We start from the raw sequence: 13,563 nt of genomic DNA, 5'->3' as shown, positions 1-13,563 counted from the left end.
TCACAGCAACAGCAGGAGGCAGAGGGTGAGCCTTTGTGCATACCCTGCAAAACCTGCTTCCCACACAGCCCTGTGAGGAGGGCCAGGGGCCGCCTTCATGTAGCACTGAGTGAGAGAAACTCCAACTTCAGATAAGGATCCCAAATCTTTTTAAATGAAATGCAAACAAAAATATTCTTTGCCCGAGGAGATATCTGTAATATACTGGACCCAAAGCAATATTTCCCTTTGCTTCAAAGGGAAATTATCTGTACCCGGAAAGGCTGTTGACTAAACAGATTCAAAAGTACAATCCAGAACAAAAAGGAAGTTAGTATCTTGCTCCCAGGCATGCAGATGCAGGAAATTCACCAAAAACTGTCTCCTCCCATCACCTCCTTCTACTCTGTACACAGGTAGACAAGGAGGTCTTCCCTAACCCTATTCGGGGTTACACTTCTTATTACCCTTTCTCCAGACACGCCCTCATGCCAGACTTCTGTTGTTCCTATACCAGTTAGCCCAATGAGAATTTGCTTCCTTAGTTTGCATTTGAGAAGGAAGGAGTTCTGTGGGCTTTGTAAACTCACTCTTAGTATCTAGTACAGTGACTGGAACACATAAATACTCAAGTACTAATTGTCGAGTTTTAATGAAACAGTGTGGGAAGCGCTAGAGAAGCAACCAGGTAGGGTGTTTACTCTAACTTAGAAGGAAGGCCACAGAAGGCTTTCTAGCAGACTTGGCAGCAGAGGAACCAAGGATAAAGGGCTGTCATATGTGTGTGGGGTCAGAAAGGGAGGGGAGGAAAGAGCTGAACATCGCATAGGAGAGAGAAGCATTCTAAAAACGTACAAAGACTAACAGCATCCAGTGTGAAGAAAGGAGCTAGAAGTTTGAGAGTTTCATAGCTGCAGTGAAGGAGGGTGTTGAAGACAAAGGCACCGGGCTTCCTCTGACCCAGGAGCTCCTGAAGAGCTTAGGCAGGGAGTGACATTTTCACAGTTTCACTGTAGTTCCCCACAGGATGGATTTACAAGGACTCTTTTTTTTTTTTTTTTTTTCCCTCACAGATTCATTGACTAAACTGAGTAGCAGCTCAAACATATCTAAATATTTTTAAAAGGCTCATGTATTTGAATACATGGTCCCCAGTTTGGCGGAACTCTTTGGGAAGGATTTAGGAGGTGTGGCCTTGTTGGAGGAGGCGTGTTGTTGGGGGCCAGCTTTGAGTTTTCAAAAGTCTGCCATTCCCGGTGTGCTCTCTGCCTCCTGCTTGTAGGTGAGACTTGAGGTATCAGCTACTGCTCAGCTTCCTGCTGTCATGCCTTCACTCTACCCGCAGACTCTGGATCCATACGCCCAATTAAACACTTTCTTTTATAAGTTGCCTTGGTCATGGTGTCTTATCACAGCAACAGAAAAGCAATTAATACAAAATCTACATCAAAGTATGAAGTAGGTTTTTATTTAAAACATACCCAGCCCCACCCCACCCCACCCCCCAAAAAAAGTTTAAAAAGGTGGGCATGGTAGCATATGCCTTTAATCCCAGCCCAGCACTTGGGAGGCACAGGCAGGCAGATCTCTGTGAGTTCGAGGCCAGCCTGGTCTACAGAGTGAGTTCCAGAACAACCAGGGCTGCCTAGTGAGAGCCCTCTCAAAACAAACAAACAAACAAACAAACAAACACATAAATAAATAAACCATATTCAGAACTATAGCCAGGATCCTCATGATTATGTAACCAATATTAATACTAATAACTCAGTCATGGCTTAGAGAGTCTTAAAAATTAAGGGCTAGACGGATTCTGTATTAGTGACTTTTCTGTTGTTATAATAAAACTCTGACCAAAAGCAACTTCAGGAGGGAACTTTTTTGTTGTCCTACGATTCTACATGGCTGCAGTATTTTTGATTTGTTTTAAATTTTATTGAGAAAGGATATTCATATGTAGCTGTGTTGGAACTCACTATGTTGATCAGGCCAACCTCAAACTCACAGAGATCTGCCTGCCCCTGCCTCCCAAGTGCTGGGACTGAAGGCTGGCAAGACTGTGCCTGAATGACTGCGGTCCTTAATAGTGGGACCTGCATGGCAGCAGGTGGCAGGAGCAGGAAGCTGAGAGATCACATCTGCAATGAGAAGCAGAGACAGCAAGCAAGAAGCAGGGCGGGGCCATAAGCCCTGAAAGCCCACCCCCAGTGTGTACTCCTTCAGCAAGGCTATAAGCCCTGAAAGCCCCCCCCCCCCCGCGCCAAAAAAAGGCTCCATAACCTCCTATAGCAGTACCACACTAGAGATCAAAGTATTAAAATACATGATCCTATGGGGGGACATTTCTCATTCAAACTACAACCAATCTCTTCCTTTATTCTAAAATCAAAAACCATCTTTCCGTGGTCTTGGTGACCCCTTGACTAGCTGAAGGAAGGAGGTTAATTATTTCCCTTTCTCCAAAGTCTCCAAGTTCTCTAAAAACAGGTCTCAGAGTGGTAGAATTATCAGGAAATCAAATCAAAAGAACCACGGAGTGAACATCTACTACAGAGGAGGGATGGTGCTGCCTATTCCGAGAAGCACAGTGTTCACTGGGTAGGGAGGCAAGACATGGAGCTTAGGAAGGGGTTACACCCTTCGCAGGCTGCAGCAGCAGAGAGAGACAAAACAGAGGAGCTGCTGCTCTGTCAGTGCTGTGTCAGGAAGTGGCGACTGTATGTGAGATAATGTGGGGGTGGGAGCTAGGTTCCAGCATGGTGCTGTTTCTAATGGGATGATCTCATTTGGTCCTAAAGCCTTGTGAGTCATCACAATGACAGCTAGCGCCCAATGCTCTCACTGGGTGTAGGCACCGTGCTAAGTGTTCACAATGAACTATTTCATCTCATCCTTGGAAAGAACCTGTTACTAGAAACAATCATCACCATTTTTTCAGATCCGGAAACTGAGGTTTAGCGAGCTTGAGCTTTGCTCAACGTTTCAATGGTAAAATATGAAGTTGTCATTGTATAAAGACAGGCCATCTCTCTAAATGACAGTGCCACCCTGCCTTGGGATAGCTCACACTATTGTGATAAAATCCATTTTCCAAAAGAGGAAACAATCACAAAAGTGGAGCCATGAGGCTAAACACCCCCCCAGCCCCCCCACCCTCCCTCCCCAAAGTCAGACCCAGGAACTTAACTACAAACAGCCTCAAGGATTAGAAACTGTAGTAGGACTTTCTCCTCAGGACTGCCAGCCCGCAAATAACGATATGGAGATTTATTATTCATTGTGAAAGCTTGGCCTTAGCTTAGGCTCGTTACCAACTAAGTCTTATAACTTGAATCAACCCGTATTTTTTAATCTATGTTCTGCCACGTGGCTCGTTACCTCATCTCCACACTGCACGTCCTGCTTCCCTTGCATCTCGCTGGTGAAACCAGCCTTTTTTCTTCCCAGAGGTCTCTCTCTGCCTGGAAGTCCCGCCTATACTCTCCTACCTGGCTATTGGCTGTTCAGCTCTTTATTACACCAATCACAGCAACACATCTTTACACAGTGTACAAGTATCCTGCACCACAAAACACTAATGGTATAAGTTTTATGTTTTATCAATATCACCTGGATGACTTGAACTTTAATAATAATAATAATAATAATAATAATAATAATAATAATAATAAATAATAATTGGTTTTTTGAGACAGGGTTTCTCTGTGTAGCCCTAGTTGTCCTGGAGCTTGCTCTGTAGATCAGGCTGGCGAGAATTCAGAGACCCACCTGCCTTTGCCTCCTGAATGGAGTGCTGGGGTTAAAGGCATGCACTATCACCACCCAGCTGTTGAACTTGAATTATTAGTGAACAACTTAGTAGCAAACAAAAAAACAGATTTTTTTTTAAAAAAATTCTTCACTCTGCACTCACACCGGGGACTTTGCTTCATCACAGGTTCGTTCACTCTCTGTCTGTAACAGCTTACTGCTTAGTGTCCAGGCCGGACACTGAGCTAGCTGCTGGGAAAATACATAACTCCAGGTGAGGAATTTTACATAAAGTAGATACCACACAGGGCAACTTCAGAGCAATGTTCCTTTTGTACTGATGTCCCACAACACTGGAGAATCCCAGATTTTCTACTGTACTATATATATACAGAGTATCATAATTTGGCCCCAGGGTCAAGACTTTTTAAGTGCCTAAGTAACACCTTGCTAACTATATTGAACTCACAAGTTGGAAGCTTCTAAAACAAGTGCAGAGGGCCTTCCTTACACTGCCACTCATCACTCTAGTTTTCCCTGTTTAAATTTACTTTTGACCCCAGATTCCCAACTTCAGTACCCCTAAGTTTGATGAGCCAAGTTAGACTCACTTCTTCAATATGCTGCCTCGTGCGCATGTGGATAATTCTCTCTCTGGCACTAGGTATCTTGGTGTTGCATCCTTACCCTCAGCTCACAGTACTGACTAAGCAGACCTGCTCCTACCTGGCCACTCTCAGGAAAGGAGCTATACAAGGGCAACCTGAGGATGTCAAGGATGAAGTTAGAGTCATTCTTGAATTATCTTGCTGAACCGGAATGTCACTTCATCTCTCCAGTGTTGAACAAGGATACTGTGTTTTCTGTTTTGTCTTATTTCTGAGGATGAAATAGAAAATCTTAAGCATACAAGCGCTTCTGAGCCTGGATCCAGACATATCTCCTTATTTTCCTCACTGTCCTCTGCTGTGGGATAGTCTTTCTGTATGCTGTGAATACGTGTTGCTACCATTGGTTAATAAAGACGCTGCTCTGACCTATGGTAAGACAGGTTATAGCCAGGCGGGAAATCCAAGAGAGATACAGAGATACAGGAGTCAGGGCAGATGCCATTCAGCTGCCCAAGGAACAACATGCCAGCAGACCAGAATGCATGGAAAAATATAGATTAATAAAAATGGGTTAATCTAAGATGTCAGAGCTCGTTAGCAATAAGCCTGAGCCACAGACCAAACAGCTTGTGATTAATATATGCCTCTGTGTGTTTATTTGGGACCAAATGGTTGCAGGATACAGGAAAACTTCTGTCTACAGTCCCGCCAGTGTGAAGCTCCATCTTGTGCCCAGCCCGAGCAAGCTTCCCCAATGCCTGAGTCTCCCCCCTGATTCTCTTCCACCCTGTCTCAACCCAGTTGTTCCTCCTGACCAGTAAGGCCCTCTGAGTTTTGAAGATTGAGCTAGAATCACTTCCGCTTGGGAACTGGTAAGGTATGTGCCTCCTGGGCTGACTTGGCTTAGGCTCTGATGGGCACCACCTTTTTATTCTCCATTGCTCATCTCAGCCACAGCTATCTTCCTAAACTGCAGCCTCTTGTTTAGGGGAAAAACAAGTTGTTTTTAGCCCTTTAATACCTTACTTCTCAGCAGCAAGTGGGAACTTTATAAGCATTTGTTGAGTCAAGGAATACATCCATGTGCGAATGAACATATTCTAGAGAGCAGTAAATGTTTTCAGAAATATCACAGTCAATACAGGGAGCAACACATGATCTATAGTATTTTGTAGCCATGTCCTGGCTCAAGTGACCTCTTGTGTAGGTGTACAATGGTCCTTGGAGACGAGAAAGGAACCCAGACAAGGTGTCCACTTTCTCCTTCAATAGATGAAGTTGTAATTCTGCTTCAATATTTCCAGTTAGGGAACCTTTACAACTCTCTCTGGAAGTAGTATGTCAGTAAGATTAATACTAAAACCTCAAGTCCTTCACCTTTCCCGTTTGACCTACTCCTTGAGTTTTCTGCCCAGCACTGTGAAAGCCATCTTATTCACATGCTCTGCTTACCACTTAGCACATGGTGGGTGTTTAATTAGTGTTAAAAAAAAAAAGAGTAATCATAATATGCAGAAGGTGAAAGAAAAAGCCGTGTGATTTTGATGAAACAATGCATTCGACTTAAATGTAATTTCTTACTGATAAAAACCCTTATTCTCTCCATGTAATATTTAACAACAGGATAAAAATGAGTTTATGGCATAGTCAAGAAGTTATTTAAGTTTGCTGTCCTCCCTCTTTTGATTATTCATTAATCTAAGAGTCAGTGAATGAATGTGGGGGCCCACTAAGCCCTGTGCATAACTCTACCTTTATTCCAGTCCTTTCAGTGTCTCTGAATTGGCTTCCTCTGAACTTCTGTTACTCTACCTTATTTCTCACTGCTGGCTAGCATTGTGCTTCTCACTCTGGTCTTTGTTTCTCTAATATTTATTTTTAGTTACACATATATCTATCTGTGTATACATGCCATGTATGTGAGGATTCCCTGGAGGCTAGAAGAGAACATTGGATCTCCTGGAGCTGGAGTTACAGGCAGTTGTGAGCCATCTGATGTGAGTGCTGGGAATTGAACTTGGGTTCTCTGAAAGTGCAGCAAATGCACTAAGGCATTTCTCCAGCCATGACTCTGGTCTTTTCTGCTACTATGAAGAAACTTTCTCCAGACTTAATGACTACTCCATCATCAGAATAGACACAGCTAAGAGCAGCATCCTTCCACACTGCCCCTCTCTTTTATAGGCGTCCTCAGGTCTCAGTTAATGGCCACAGCCAGCAGCATCAACGTGAGTTCTTTCGGTGGAACATGGATGGGTCGGTTACACATCCGAACTTTCACCCTCATTCAGTCCTTACAAAAACACGACGGGGCTGGAGAGATGGCTCAGAGGTTAAGAGCACTGACTGCTCTTCCAGAGGTCCTGAGTTCAATTCCCAGCAACCACATGGTGGCTCACAACCATCTGTAATGAGATCTGGCACCCTCTTCTGGCCTGCAGACATATATGCAGGCAGAACATTGTATACATAATAAATAAATAAATCTTTAAAAAAAAAAAAAAAAAAAAAAACACGACGAAGAAGACACGATTATTAGCCTCACTTTACAGACAAGACAACTGAAAGACAAAGCGGGATTCACACAGACCTTGTGAGGCACCAACTTGTCATCATTGTGCAAAACTATCAAAGACTTACCTATTGAATGAGACGTCTTACAGTCAGTAATATCCACTAGTGGTGACAGCCGCAGATGACATCAGCAATTGTCATGTGCTGGTGGGACTCTGGCTGTCCTTAAATACCAAAGGCCCACCCTCCTTTATTTCTGGCGCTAAGGACTGAACCTAGAGCCTGGCACTGCTTCTTAGTTGTACCCTCAGCTGCCTCTATCCTCAACTTTTCAAGTAATAAGAAACTCTTTATTTTGGGGGCAGGTGGAATGACTGCCTCTAACAAATGGGATATTTTATTTGTATGTTAATAAATAAAGTTGCCTGGAGATCAGAGGTCAAATAGCCATTAAGCAGAAGTCCGGCGGTGGTAGCACAGGCCCTTAATCCAATCACATGGCCGGCAGGGTCTCTGTGTGGTCAAGGATACAGCCAAGTGTGACTTGTGGTGATTTTAATCCTAGTACCAACCATAGAGACCTGGAGGTCTGTATAGACAGGCAGTGACAAGGAGGTTATGTGGCTGGGCTTAGAGCCAATGAGAAGGCAGAACAGAAAGGCAATAAAAACACACAAGTCAGGCAGGAAAAACTCTCTGGGGAAGCTACTGCTGGTGGTAAGCTAAAGCTAGTCGTGGCTATTGCTCTGATCTCTTTGGCTATTGCCTCTGTATTTGGCTTTGTGTTTCTTATTTACTCAGACTGTTTAGAATTTCATCTACAAACAAAGCGAACACTGCCTGGTCACTTGCACAGTTTGGAACAGCCATGTGACTAAAATCTGTCTGATGGATGAAACAGAAGCAGGCAGTTTCTAGGAACTTTCTTTATAACAGTGGTTTTGAATGTTTCTGACAACACCCCTCTCCCACAAATACATACATACACACCTCTCTCTCTCTCTCTCTCTCTTTCTCTCTCTCTCTCTCTCTCTCACACACACACACACACACACATACACACACATCATACACACACTCACAAATATATCCACAGAATCAATTTTTTTTTATGCAGAAATACCTTCGGTACATGGCTTACTTAGGTATCTGCAACTTAATTCCATTTTCTGGAAATTATCTGTGATAATGGTTTTATGATTCTGTAGTGATTTACAAGCCACTATTCAGAATGGATTACTTGTTCAGACAGTGTCTAGTGCTTTTCTTCACTCTTTGTTGACTCCACCATCCTGTACCTTGAAACCCAAGGACACCTATTTTGGCACAAACAAGGAGTGGAGAGAGGATGACACCAGGGTCTCTGACAGGCCCAAGGCTGTGACAACCTGAAGTCTCCTGTCTGGGTTCCTTAGGTGGCAGAGACACAACTCTGTATCTTATTGAAGATGCCGTGGTGGTTTGAATGAGAATGGTCTCCATTGGTTCACAGATTTGAAGACTTGGTCCCCAGTTGGTGAACCTGGGAAGGATTAGGAGGTGTGGCCTTGTTGGAGGAAGTGTGTCACTGGGAGTGAACGTTAAGGTTTCAAAAGCCCATGCCATCGCCAGTTAGCTCTCTGTCCCCATGCTTGTGTCTCAGATATGAGCTCTCAGCTACCACTTCCGGCATCATGCTTGCCTGCCTGCTGCCATGCTCCCTCCCATGGACTCTAACCTGGAACTGTAAGCCCCACAGAAACTCTTTCTACTATAAATTGCCTTGGTCATGCATGGTGATTTTATCACAGATAGAGACAAGTAGCTAAGACAGTCACTATTATTTTGAATTTCCTATGACTCATGGCCAAAATGAATCCTTGCTGATGGTGATGATGAGTTGTGTGGTTTTGAGGTCTATTTCTATATTCTGTTGCTTTGCTTTTGTTTTGTGTGTGTGTGTATGTGTGTGTGTGTGTTGCAAGTGTCTGTGTCTATGCATTGAGAGGCCAGATGAGGTTATCACATGTTTTCCTCTATCTCTTTCTACCTTTTTTGGTTTTTTGGTGTGTGTGTGTGGGGGGGGGGCATTGTGTGGACAAGGTAGCTCACTGAGCTTGAATCTCACTGTTTCTGCTAGGCTGGCTAGGCAGTGAGTGTCTGGAATCTACCTGTATCCACCCTCATCCCAAATACAACTTGAGGGTCACAAGCACGCACAGCCATGCACAGGTTTTATGTGGACACTGGGGTTTTGACCTCAATTCCTCTTGCTGCTCCAGCAAGCACTCATTAAGATATTTCTCTGAGCCTTTCTGTAAGAGAAGGCTGGCAGAGGAGAGGGGACCCTAAGTGTTCCATGTGCTCTTCCCCTTCCTCCCTGCTGAGGGTGGCACCTGCTCAGCAGAGAGGATTTGCCTGCTCAGGTATAGCTGGATGTGCTTTCCTTAAGATGGGTGACCCCAGCTCATCTCTGTCACACTCGCCTCTCTCTTGGGGATAGTAGTCACTGCTGTTGAGATCTGGATTTCCTTTCTATACCTTTATGGTTTTCCATTCCTCTAGATCCCAGTCATTAAATTTCTCCTATATGAAATACTTGGAAGTAGGTGGAATTTTTCTGATCAGGCCCTGGCTCACAGTAACGGACACAACACATCAGGTGAACATTCTCACTGCCTCCTCACAGCATAATGTGGACAGGATTCTCTTTCCTTTGTCTCTTTATAAATGATCAAGTTGGAGGCTGGAGAGATGGCTCAGTGGTTAAGAGCACTTGCTGCTCTTCCAGAGGATCTGGGTTCAATTCCCAGCACCCATATGACAGCTCACAACTGTCTGTAACTTCAAGGGGTTAAACACCTTCATACAGATGTACATGCAGGCAGAACACCAATGCTCATGAAATAAAAATAAATATATTTTAAAAATTATGAAGCTGAGGCCCAGAAAAGTTGTATGGCCCGTCAAGATCATGTGGCAAGTGAAGAAACCAACTTCAAAACCATTACCCACATAACTATCTTCAAAAGACAACGACTTCTTTTGTATTTTTCTCTCAGAGAGTAATGATTTGATCATGTCCACTTGAAAAGGTTTAGACACAAAAGCTCCTCACAAGAGGTGACTCCATACTACCTACTTAGATGTCTTCCGTCTTTAAGACACACACACACACACACACACACACACACACACACACACACACACCCCTCCCGCACCCAAAGCAAGCTGATGTCCTTTAGATTCCTTTTGCCTTGGGAAAAGGGACCTTCCTCAAGGTTCCTTCCCACTCTGGGCTGGGAGAGTCCTTCAACATCCATCGCAACTAAATCTTAATTATTATTCAAGGACCACATTTACTCATTCATAAAATGTTTACTGAGTGCTTAGGATGTGCCCAGGGGCAGGGTCTGGGGCAGAGCCAACATGAATGAGAACCTGTTCTTGTACTCAAAGAGCTCATTGTCTAGGAGGGGAGACAGGTATATAGCATAATCAAAGCACACATGTAACACTTTCATGAAATCCAGGAGCCTTGAAGCACAATGCAGAGGCAGATTTTGAGCTGGGTCTTGAAGAGTGACTAGGAGTTTGGCAGCTGGAAGGGGTTGGCAGAAGATTTCAGATGAAGGGAACAGTGCACACAATAGATCAGCCACACAAAACACTGTACTCATCAAGTGGGGGGTCCAGCTTGCACCAAGTACGAGGTTTGGGATTTTTTTATTTACACAAATATTTGTGTATTTTTCATCTGTTCACAAACATGCTTAATTACATGCCTGTATTTTATTTATTTTCACTTTTTGAGACAGTGTCTCACTATGTAGATTAGGCTAGCTCCAAATTCATGATTCTCCTGCTTCAGTGTCATAAGTGCTAGGATTTCAGGTGCGTGCCACCATACATGGCCATACCTATATCTTATAAAGACACTGTATCTGCTGTATGTCTGCATACAAATATACACAGACCTATAGACATATGTCATATGTGCTCTATGTGTGAACATAAGGACATGCATGTCTTCTTCATTGTTTTCTATTTTTGCTATTGTATTAAACAAGCCCACTAAATAAAAGAAGTAAGATGAACAGAAAGTAAGGAAATCAAATTTCCCAGATCATATTTGGAACTTCAGACTGTGCAATCGCATACACCTAGGGGAAAATGATTGAAAAATGAGCCACAGGCACATAGCTCTGCACAAGGACATTCCTCCACCAGGAAAAGCCTAAATGGACCTTGAAGGCTCAAGTTCCTTTCTGGAAAGGTATTAAAGAACATGTCCCATACTAGTTAGCATTTCAGCAGAAAGCAAGATGTGGGTAATAGGGCTGGAGAGATGGCTCAGACATTAAAGGCTAGGCTAACAACCAAAAAGATGTGGGTAATAAAGGAGATTTTCCACCGAGCAGAGGCAGTTCGCATCTATCAGTTTGCGAAACGACTGCCAGTTCAAAATTCCTTTCATTCTAGGCAGTGGGGCTCAGTGAGGAAAGAGGAACTAATTTCACATAATGCTGTTCAGGGTTCTCCAGGAAGCCCAAACTCAGGGCAAGCCCATTGCGACATTCCTCCCTGTCTGTAAGTCTACCACTCCATCTCAGAGGACTGCAGGACTCCATCCTCTGGATGTGAAAAGGCTGTTGCCCTCCTGAATTGTCAACTTCAGCAGCTGGCATTACCTGCAGAAGACCTGCACAAGATTGGGCCTGTAAACTTTCCATCATGAAGAGGAGAGGGGCTCACAAGGCCTCTACCATAGCCAAGGGTTTAGACAGTTAATGGTTGCTAGGTGTGAACGGCGTACAAACCCCCCTCAAGATTTGTAAGCAGTTTATGGATGCTGGGAGATATTTTTTTCTTCAATGGTATAATTGTAAGAATGATAAGCAGGGCTGGAGAGATGGCTCAGAGGTTAAGAGCACTGACTGCTCTTCCAGAGGTCCTGAGTTCAATTCCCAGCAACCACGTGGTGGCTCACAACCATCTGTAATGAGATCTGGTGCCCTCTTCTGGCCTGCAGGCATACATGCTGTATACATAATAAATAAATAAATCTTTTTAAAAAAATATGATAAGCAGCGCTGATAACCAGAGGTGGTTACAGCGGAGAGGTCCCGGTCACCACAGAACCCAGTATCAGTATCAGAGCTTTAGTAGAAGGAAGAAGGGTAGGGGCAGAAGAACCAGACCTGGGGGAGATAGAACAGAATAGAGAGAGAAAGGGTGGGGTCTGAGTCACGGCTCTTTATGGCACAGGTGAGCTTATGGAACTATGCCAGGCATGCGCAGACTGCGTGACCTGCGTAAGTAATCACCAGCACGCACTGATGATGTAGACGCAAGATCCTTTGCTTAACCCCTGAACTGTGCATGTGCGGTCATGCAGCTGAAGTGAGGGCAGAATTCTAACAATAGTCACTCATGAGTTGTTCATGTTCTTATAGGGAACCCCAACTCATGCTCTTCTAGGTAACCCCAGCTGAACTCACTGGTTCACTAAGCTACACTTAGGTAGAATCATTTCTTCGTGTCTGCCAGTGTTACTCTATCCAGAGTGAGTAGACCTTGTTCACACCTTCTCAAAAAAAAAAAAATTCACACAACACGGGTGTTCAAGGGGACTTCTTGTGCTGCCCCACATCCAGCTCAAGTGCCCAACCAGCTCTCTGATGGGCTAAAGTGACCTTGGGACAGGCTGTAGCATCACTTGTAAGGTCACTGAAGATAAGTGATCCCTATGAACTCAATTCCTGGGAAACAATTACAATATTTTCTTTTAGCAGGCAGTGGTGGCACATGCCTTTAATCCCAGCACTCAGGAAGCAGAGGTGAATCTCTCATAGTTCAACACTAGCCTGGTCTACAAAGCAAGTTCCGGGACAGCCAGGGCTACACAGAGAAACTCATCTTGAAAAAATAAAATAATATTTTCTTTTTAAAAGTCCACAGGTGGAGGAGAAACAGCCTATGGGAACCAAGAAATTGAAACTGGATGAAGGTGAGTTCTTGAGGGAAGAACCAAGTGTGCCTTGTGTCTGTGGCCTGGAGCCCCAGGGGGTGAGCGAAGGAAGTTGCTTGACTTGACAGCAGGTGAGTTTGAGGAGACAGAAGGGCTTGTGCTTGTTTCTCTGAGATGATCAGAATACCATCAAAAGCAAGGCGGAGAGGGCAGAGTGCCAGACAAGGTAGGAGAGACAGAGACCCTTCTGCGGTTACTAGTCTTGATTGACAAGGGAAGAAGTCTTGGTTTTCTATGCTCCTAGAAAAGGCTGTGGGAGAGAAAGGGATATGAGATATGTCAAGTAACTCCCCCCAAACATGGCGAGTCAGACCTACTGGGAGGAGGAGTCAGAGGTGCCCTGGTTCTGTAGAACTGCTAATGCGTAGAGGTTGAGAAGGGGGGTTTCCAGCCCTTGTACTGAGCCACCAGAAGGAACTGGCAGCAGCCTACCCCCAGCCACAGAGACATGCACATATCAGGCCACCAGCAGCTGAAGCCATCACCAATTAAAACAGATTTTTCAAAAGCTGGAACTGTATCCGTGGTTGTCAGCCAGAGACAAGATCAGAACAGCCATGTAGCATCCCAGGCTGGCAAGGAACCAGAGGTCCAGATGGGGACCTGTCACCCTCCAAATCCTCGGACAGCCCAAGTTATCTTCCAGCCAATGCTAACCTTGGGAGGAAGAGGAAAGGAGGCTAGATCTGACAGGAGAGT

Source organism: Peromyscus eremicus, chromosome 2, assembly GCF_949786415.1.
Source record: "Peromyscus eremicus chromosome 2, PerEre_H2_v1, whole genome shotgun sequence".
Classification (NCBI taxonomy): domain Eukaryota; kingdom Metazoa; phylum Chordata; class Mammalia; order Rodentia; family Cricetidae; genus Peromyscus; species Peromyscus eremicus.
This window is presented reverse-complemented; position numbering follows the sequence as displayed.